Source organism: Oryx dammah, unplaced genomic scaffold, assembly GCF_014754425.2.
Source record: "Oryx dammah isolate SB20612 unplaced genomic scaffold, SCBI_Odam_1.1 HiC_scaffold_1066, whole genome shotgun sequence".
NCBI lineage: Eukaryota > Metazoa > Chordata > Mammalia > Artiodactyla > Bovidae > Oryx > Oryx dammah.
The window spans coordinates 1-8249 of record NW_024071205.1 but is presented as its reverse complement, the minus strand read 5'-3'; the positions used below and the strand labels follow the sequence as shown (position 1 = coordinate 8249).

Here is an 8249-nt window from a genome sequence, read left to right as displayed (position 1 = left end):
CCCTCGGGGCTTCCTCACGGGAGGTTTCATCACCAGTGAGTTTCCCAAAGCCTTCAGAGCCCCTAGTGACATTCCCAAGACCCTTCCCAGGCGCCTGCAATATATGTGACAGGAGTTCTATCCCTGGGTCGGGAAGACCCCCTGGAGGAGGAAATGGCGACCCACTCCAGTATTCTTGCCTGGAGAATCCCATGGACAGAGAAGCCTGGCGGGCTACAGTCCACGGGGTCACAGAGAGTCAGACGCAACTGAGTGACAAACACTTTCACTTTCATTGAAAAACAAGTCACTGCCAGGGTTGCGAAATACCCCCAAGTTTGCCATGACGGCTATGCCTCTCAGTTTTCAGAAACTATATATATAAAGGAAAAGTTCATTCTTTTTCTTTTTTTCCTAAAATTCTAGATTTCTCCTTGTTTATTGGCTCTACACACAACCTGTTTTGAATCTACCGGTTATCTTCAGAACTACTAGTTAGATATAGTGGGAAGACAAACCATCCTTGCCACTTGACAGTTACTGGATCGAGACAACATATTTTGTCCCTTTTGAAGGTCAAAATGTTCACCAGCACTGAGGTGATACCTGACACATTTTCTTGGGTGTCACAAAGAAAGAATCTTAATTATACATCAAATTGTTATTCTCTTAATCAACCAACTTGAATATATTTTGTTTTTAAGGCAGAATGGAGAATGCATAGAAAAATATGTCTCAGGCCTAAAGGAAGAAACCCATTATGCTATTGACTGTAAGTATGAGTGTTACACTGGAAAGAGTATATTCAGGTAGAAATCTTGGTATCAACTTTCTTTAATAACCCCATACACCTGAATTCTACTCTGAGAAACCTGTGTGTTGATCAGTCAGTAACAGTGAGATGTGGAACAACAGGCTGGTTCAAAACTGGGAGAAGAGTACCATAAGTTAGTATGTACTGTCATGCTGCTTATATAACTTACATGCAGAGTGAGTGAGTGAGTGAGTGAGGGAAGTCGCTCAGTCGTGTTCAACTCTTTGAGACCCCATGAACTGTAGCCCACCAGGCTCCTCCATCCAGGGGATTTTCCAGGCAAGAGTACATCATGCTAAATGCCAGGCTGGAATGAAGATTGCTGGCAGAAATATCAACAGCCTCAGCTATGCCGATGATACCACTTTAATGGAAGAAAGTGAAGAGGAACTAAAGAGTCTCTTGATGACGGTGAATGAGGAGACTGAGAATGCTGGTCTGAAACTCAACATTCAAAAACGCTAAGATCATGGCATCTGTTCCCCTCACTTTATGGCAAATAGAAAGGGGAAAGAGTGCAAGCAGCAACAGATTTTCTTTTCTTGAGCCCCCAAATCTCTGTGGGTTGTGGCTGCAGCCACATAATTAAAAGATGCTTGCTCCTTAGAAAGAAAGCTATGACAACCAAGACAGCATATTAAAATGCAGAGACATCACTTTGCCAACAAAGGTCCGTAGAGTCAACAGTATGCTTTTACTCAGCAGTTTCCTGTGTCTTTGAGAGTTGGACCATAAGAAGATTGAGTTGATACTTTCAAATGGTGATGCTGCAGAAGACACTTGAGAGTCCCTTGGACTCGAAGGAGAGGAAACCAGTCAATCCTACAGGAGATCAACCAAGAATATTCACTGGAAGGAAGGACAGATGCTAAAGTCTCAGTACGTTGGCCACCTGATGCGAAGATTTGCCTCACTGTAAAAGACCCTGATGCTGGGGAAGATCGAAGGTCAAAAGAGAAGGAGGTGCCAGAGGATGAGATGGTTGGATGCATCATTTGAGCAAACTCTAGAAGATCGTGGAGGACAGAGGAACCTAGTGTCGTACAGTTCATGGGGTCGTGGAGAGTCAGTCATGACATAGCAATTAAATATCAACAAGAACAATGAGACCAAGCATGAGTGTAGAATTTGTATTTCATAGGGTTCTGACGGATCATTTACAACAGGCTTATGAACTGAGGTCTCAGGGGTCTATCTTGAGTTTGCACATCAGTGCTATTCACTTTTAAAAAACAATCTTGAGATGTCTTTGACCATCCAAGCTGAGATGGATGAACTTGAACTCAAGCAAATCATCGTGAGTTCAACCAGAAACGCAGCTTCTATTTAAAGCAATGGGGATGCTGGCTAAGTTTCATATCTCTGAGCTCTTTATAATGGCCCTAAATAACATTATTATTTTCTCATGGCCTAGGGGGAACATATTTGATTAACATTTAAACACATCATATGTGATCACAACCCTTACCCCAAACTAAGTAGTGGCACAGCACATATGCAATGATCACAAATTAGTAAAATTCATGCCTGAAATATTTCCCTGTACTTTTCGTTGACAACTTCTAATATTTGATGTTTTCTAAATTAAGCTTTCATTTTCTTATTCCCATTCTGTGATTTCCCTTGGCCGAATTGTGAATTCTTCCACTGTCTTTCTGCTTCTCCATTTCTGCAATCTGTTTTAGCTTGAATTCTACACAATGACTAAACAAGGGAGATAAACAGAAGGGCAAGGCGTCTTGGAAGGTCTCTTGGGGACCAGCCATTGAAGTCTTCAGCTTTGTTTTGGGGACTGTGAGGTGTACCCGCATCAGGCCCAGTACAGCAGTGGCCTTGATGGTGAGCTGACACCCAGAAGACAGGTTACTCTCACTGTCTCATCCCTTCATGAACATGACAGTCAATTCAGTGATGCTGCTATGCCCAACCTGTGAAGCCATGGTCAACTACAGGTGGTCACTGATAATCTGAGGACATGCATAGTATGAACGTCTGTCCCAGTGTGGACTTGCGTGGCCTTGAGAAAATTGCATAGTCTTGTCAGGGCTTTGAGACTCTGAAGCTGCTTTTTTTCTTTTCTTTTCTTTTCTTTTGCAAGCACACTAAAAATTTTCAGTGTTTCAGAGATGGAGCAGTGGTGTTTGCATGCTTCAGGAACACAGATGGGCAGTTTTACATCCCATGTTGCTGAGTGGTTGCAGGAAGGTGAGATGGAGGCCAGCAGAATGAGAAGGGAGGTAGAGAGTGCAGTGTGACACACAGTAGGTCAGAGCTGCTTCTTGTCCAGACACATGGGGCAGAGTGGACGGGCAGGCCAGAGAGCAGGGGCAGCGGTCCAGGTGCGGAAGGTCACCTCTAGGTGGTCACTGCCTACACGTCCTAGCAGGCAAGCTGTCTTCATACCAACAGACAAGGCAGGGAGCTGTGTCATACCCAAGACTGAGGGGCGCGGGAAACACAATACTTAAGTGTTCGAAAGGTTGCCTGGCCTGGTGTATGCACTCAGGAACAGAAGGTGATGAACACAAGATAGGTTGGTCAAGAGATCAATTTTGTGGCTGGGGAAACAGACATCCAAGAATTTTAGAACCTGTATTTGATAGCACGTTCATGATGTTTTAAAGCACTCTCAGGAACTTCCCCGGTGGTCCAGGGGATAAGAATTCTGCCTGCTAGGGCAGGAGACATGGGTTTGATCCCTAGTCTGAGAAAATCCCACACACCGTGGGGCATCTAAGCTCATGCACCACAGCTACTGATCCTGCACTCTGGAGCCTGCTAGCTGCAACTACTGAAACCCACACAGCCCAGAGCCTGTACTCGGCATCAAGGGAAGGCACTGCAATAAGAAGCCCGCACACCACACCAGACTGCACTCCACAGTCACCACATGTGGAGAAAGCCCACGGGCAGCAGGGAAGACTCAGCAAGTCAAAAAACAATGCAGAAAAAGAATCTGCGGGGTTCATTAGAACGTATGTTCTAATGTGGTAAGCATCTTGGTAAGACAGCAAGGAGTGACTGGTTAATGGTAGGAAAAGGTGGGGGTGAGGAAAAGTCATCCCTCCTTTCCTTGCCGTGGTTAACGGTAGCATTCTGTGCATGCATGGAGTGAGTGGGTCAATACACAATGGACCGTTCTTTATGCCCGCCGTATGCCACAATAATCTAACTGACAACTGGTTAAGGTGGGGCTGTTTGCATCTTTTCTCTCTCTCACAGATGCGGGTCACAATGAATTTCAACTCATTAGTGGGGACAAGGACTATCTCATAGCGTATGATCTCAATGTGGATGCAGATGGCAGGGAGACAAAACTGGTGGGATTATTTGGTAGGTATGACATCCTAAAATTCCCACTGATATGGTAATGTTACATGTCCACTGTCAAGACTTCCATTCAGAATATCAGGAGGTGCTGACAGTATTCAGGGTGCAAGGCCTGCATCTTTATGCTAACCGAATTAAGGTTCCTGGAAGGTAATCTACCAAGAAACAGGAGGCCATAGGGTGCAGAACATCACATCATCAGACGTTTCAAGATAATTCTTTTCTGTTGAAATTTTAAAAATGAAGTTTTACCAGAATCATTTTATAATAGTTCATGTTGAATGTGGAATGTTAAATGTTGAAATATTTAATATTTCAACTAATTTCATGCCATAGCTATAATGAGACTGACTTCCTTTCATTTTTAAATTTTTATCTATTTTTAATTGAAGGATAACTGCTTTATTGAATGGTGTTTTTTCTGTCAAACATAAACATGAATCAGCCATACATATACCAGTGCTTCTCTTGCCTGGAAAATCCCATGGATGGAGGAGCCTGGTGGGCTGCAGTCCATGGGGTCACTGAGAGTTGGGCACAACTCAGTGACTTCACGTTCACTTTTCACTTTCACGCATTGGAGAAGGAAATGGCAACCCACTCCAGTGTTCTTGCCTGGAGAATCCCAGGGATGGCAGAGCCTGGTGGACTGCCTTCTATATGATCGCACAGAGTCGGACACGAATGAAGCAACTTAGCAGCAGCAGCAGCAGCATACGTGTGCTTGTGTGAAAGTTGCTCAGTCGTGTCTGATTCTTTATATGATACCATGGACTATACAGTCCATGGAATTCTTCAGGCCAGAATACTGGAGGGGATAGCCTTTCCCGTCTCCAGGGTGTCTTCCCAACTCCAGGATCAAACCCAGGTCTCCTGTATGAGGAATCTTTACCAGCAGAGCCACAAAGAAAGCCCATAGGTACACATTTGTCCCCTCCCTTTTGAACCTCCCTCCCATCTCCCTCTCCATCCCACCCCTCTAGGTTGACACAGAGCCCCTGTTTGAGTTCTCTGAGACATACAGCAATTTCCCATTTTCCATCCAATTTACAGATGGTCATGTAAGTTTCCATGTCACTCTCTCCATACATCTCACCATCTCCTCCCCTCTCCCCATGCCCATAAGTCTCTTCTCTATGACTGTTTTTCCACTGATGCCCTGCAAATAAGTTCATTATCAGTACCATCTTTCTAGATTCCATATATATGCAGATTCTATATGTATGTGTTTGTATACAATATCAGTTTTCTGATGTACCGTAAGCCTTGAAACAGATACTTACATGATAAATCTTTGCCCTTTTCCATGTTTCAAATGCATTGTTCATATGAACACTGACATTACTCCCTAACCACATAGAAGCCCTGAGAGGTGTGTGTGCCATGGGGACAACAGGTGTCTATTTCAGAAAAGGTTATTGGGTAGAATGGTAGGTTCATGAAAGAGTAAATTGCCCTCTGGCATTAAGTGCAAAGTGGTGAATGTGTCCATGGAAGGGGAGAAGCGTGCTTCCTATTAAGCTGGGTCTAGAAACAGAGATGCGTGGCAGGTACATATACGAGGAAGGTGTGAGAAGCAAGTAGGTTTCATATCAGGATGAACTGAGACCCAGATTCATGGAGATCCTGGCAAGTTTTTGTCATCCAGCTCCTGATGCTGAGGGGGAGGGTGTCCTGCTCACCAAGTTAGACTGGGCTCAATTCTTAAGACAGAAGACATATGTCTGTGTGGTGTCAACCGTTTAAAGGTCTTAGATTATACAAGTGAAACTCTGATTGGCATGTTCCATTCCTTGTTCTGTAGATTCAGGAATATCCATGGGTTCCCAGGGGTCAACAATTCTGCTTTTTGCATGGTGATTTTACAGGCGCAGGAGATAATGTTGATCCGAAACACGAAGAGGAGTTCAAAAACATAGTGAGAGAAAAAGGGATTCCAGAAGAAAATATCCGGAATTTCATCGATAATGGTAAAGGAATTATACTTTTTCCCCTGACCATACCATTCACCTGGTGTGTAAATATCAGGAAACAAATCAGCTTATTCAAAATTTCTTCTTCCACAAGTCATCTCTTTTAAGATCTGTTATTTAAAAAAAAAAAAAAGGTAAGAGAGAACAAAACATTGGAGATGCTGGGAATGTTAGTAATTGGTGGCTCTTTTATTTCTCCCATTTTGTTTTTCCCCAGATGACTGTCCAGAGGAGTGAAAACCAGTGACTCTGATACTTTTGTAAGTAAACATGGTCCGTTATTAATGGTGCCCCTTCCAGATGAAGCAATCAGGTCACACTGTTATTTCATGCGTGTGAAATGTTTGTCTCAACAGTTTAAACGTGTCACTAAAGACTTTTTTCTGTTCCATAATTTCGCTGCTCTTGAGCCATATTAAGTTGCAAACAGTTTGGGTGATGAACGCTGAGCAGCTGTGGTGAGAGAGTCGTATCCTACAGGAATCTTGCAACCAGAGTCATCAGAGAGAAGCAGACATCCCCATGAGTAGGTGGAAACTATCAGTGTTCCCATCCATCCTGACATTGCGGTTGTCCCCGCACATACCTCCTCTGGGAGAATCGGTGTTAAAGAAGCAGGGCTTCCCTGATGACTCCGTTGGTATAGAACCTGCCTGCAATGCAGGAGGACCGGGTTCAATTCCTGGGTCGGGGAGATATGCTAGAGAAGAGAAAGGCTACCCACTCCAGGATTCTTGGGCTTCCCTTGTGGCTCAGCTGGGAAGACTTGGGTTTGATTCCTGGGTTGGGAAGATGCCTTGGAAAAGGGGAAAGCTTCTCCAGTATTCTTTCCTGGAGCATCTCCATGGACAGAGGAACCTGGTGGGCTCTAGTTCATGGGGTCATGAAGAGTTGGACATGACTGAGTAACTTTCACTTTCACATAGATATTACTTCTGCATGGAATCTAAAACACGACATGGGGGAACTTATTTACAAAAGAGAAACAGACTCACAGATGTGGAGAAAAGACTTGAGGTTGCCAAGTGGGAGGGGGTTGGAAAAAGAAGGATTGGGAGGTTTGCGGTTAAAAAGTGAAAGTGGAAGAAAGGTTCCTTGCTCAGTCACATAGGGCTGTCTGCAACCCCATGGAACATAGCCCTCCATGCTCCTCTGTCCACAGTATTCTCCAGGCAAAAATCCTCGTGTTGCTCCATTCCCTTCTATACAAGATCTTTCCAACACAGGGATCAAACCTGGGTCCCCTGAATTGCAGGCAGATCCTTATCGTCTGAGAAGTTTGGGGTTAGTAGATGGAAACTATTATATACAGGATGGATAGAGAACAAGGTCCAACTGCATAGCATAGTGGACTATATGCAATACTCTAGAAAACCTAAATGGGAAAAGAATCTGAAAAAGAATAGATACAAATTTTTGTATGTATAATCACTTGGCAGTACGAATGAAATTAATGCAACATTGATAATCAGCTATACTAGAATATTAAAAATTAATAATTTAAATTTAAAAATTTAAACATTAAAAAATAATTAAAAGATAAAAAATATAAAAAAATTCTTGAGGACCCTAAAGACAAAAGTTTCAGGGTTAGCGTTGTCTGCCGCAAATATAGAGTCTGAAAATCATCTTTAGATGAAGTGCCTTGTACAGGCACTGTGAAATCATTACTCATAGAATCAATCTGAAATGGGAAATCTCCAACCACATGTACATTCTGAGGACAATCCGCCATCACAGAAATGTGCACTGTTAAGGTCCACTTGGAATCGGATATTGGATCAGCTACCAGCTCCCTGTATCCTGGACAGTCTACTGCCCGAGGCTCACCCTTGTGAGCTGTCTCACAGTCGACTCTACTAAACCTTTGGTTCTCTCTTATTCACCTACAGAAAGAGTCACTGAGACCAGACACGTCCTCGTGTCCATGGAATCAAGATCAACAACACGAAGACGACTTTCCTGGTTCCTGAGTCACATGATCCTGCTCTCTTCACACTCACACTCCCTCTCCCAGCTCATCTCTCCTTGGCACTAAATCATGTCCTCATTGGTGTTATTTGATTGCTGAGGGTTTAAATAAATTGATTGACTATCTGCCCTGAATACGCATGTCTGTGCAATAGTCACCTCTTTTAAAACACACAGTGTCC

At 43.6% G+C, this 8249-nt stretch overlaps 1 long non-coding RNA gene across 1 annotated transcript; it reads left to right on the top strand.

The window, feature by feature from the left end:
• The first annotated feature begins 489 nt into the window (after positions 1–489).
• LOC120859457 lies at positions 490–8208 on the top strand. The gene is made up of 5 exons (XR_005720089.1): positions 490–751; positions 4016–4126; positions 5992–6093; positions 6314–6356; positions 7989–8208. It is a non-coding gene; the product is annotated as an uncharacterized LOC120859457 (long non-coding RNA).
• Positions 8209–8249: the final 41 nt, after the last annotated feature.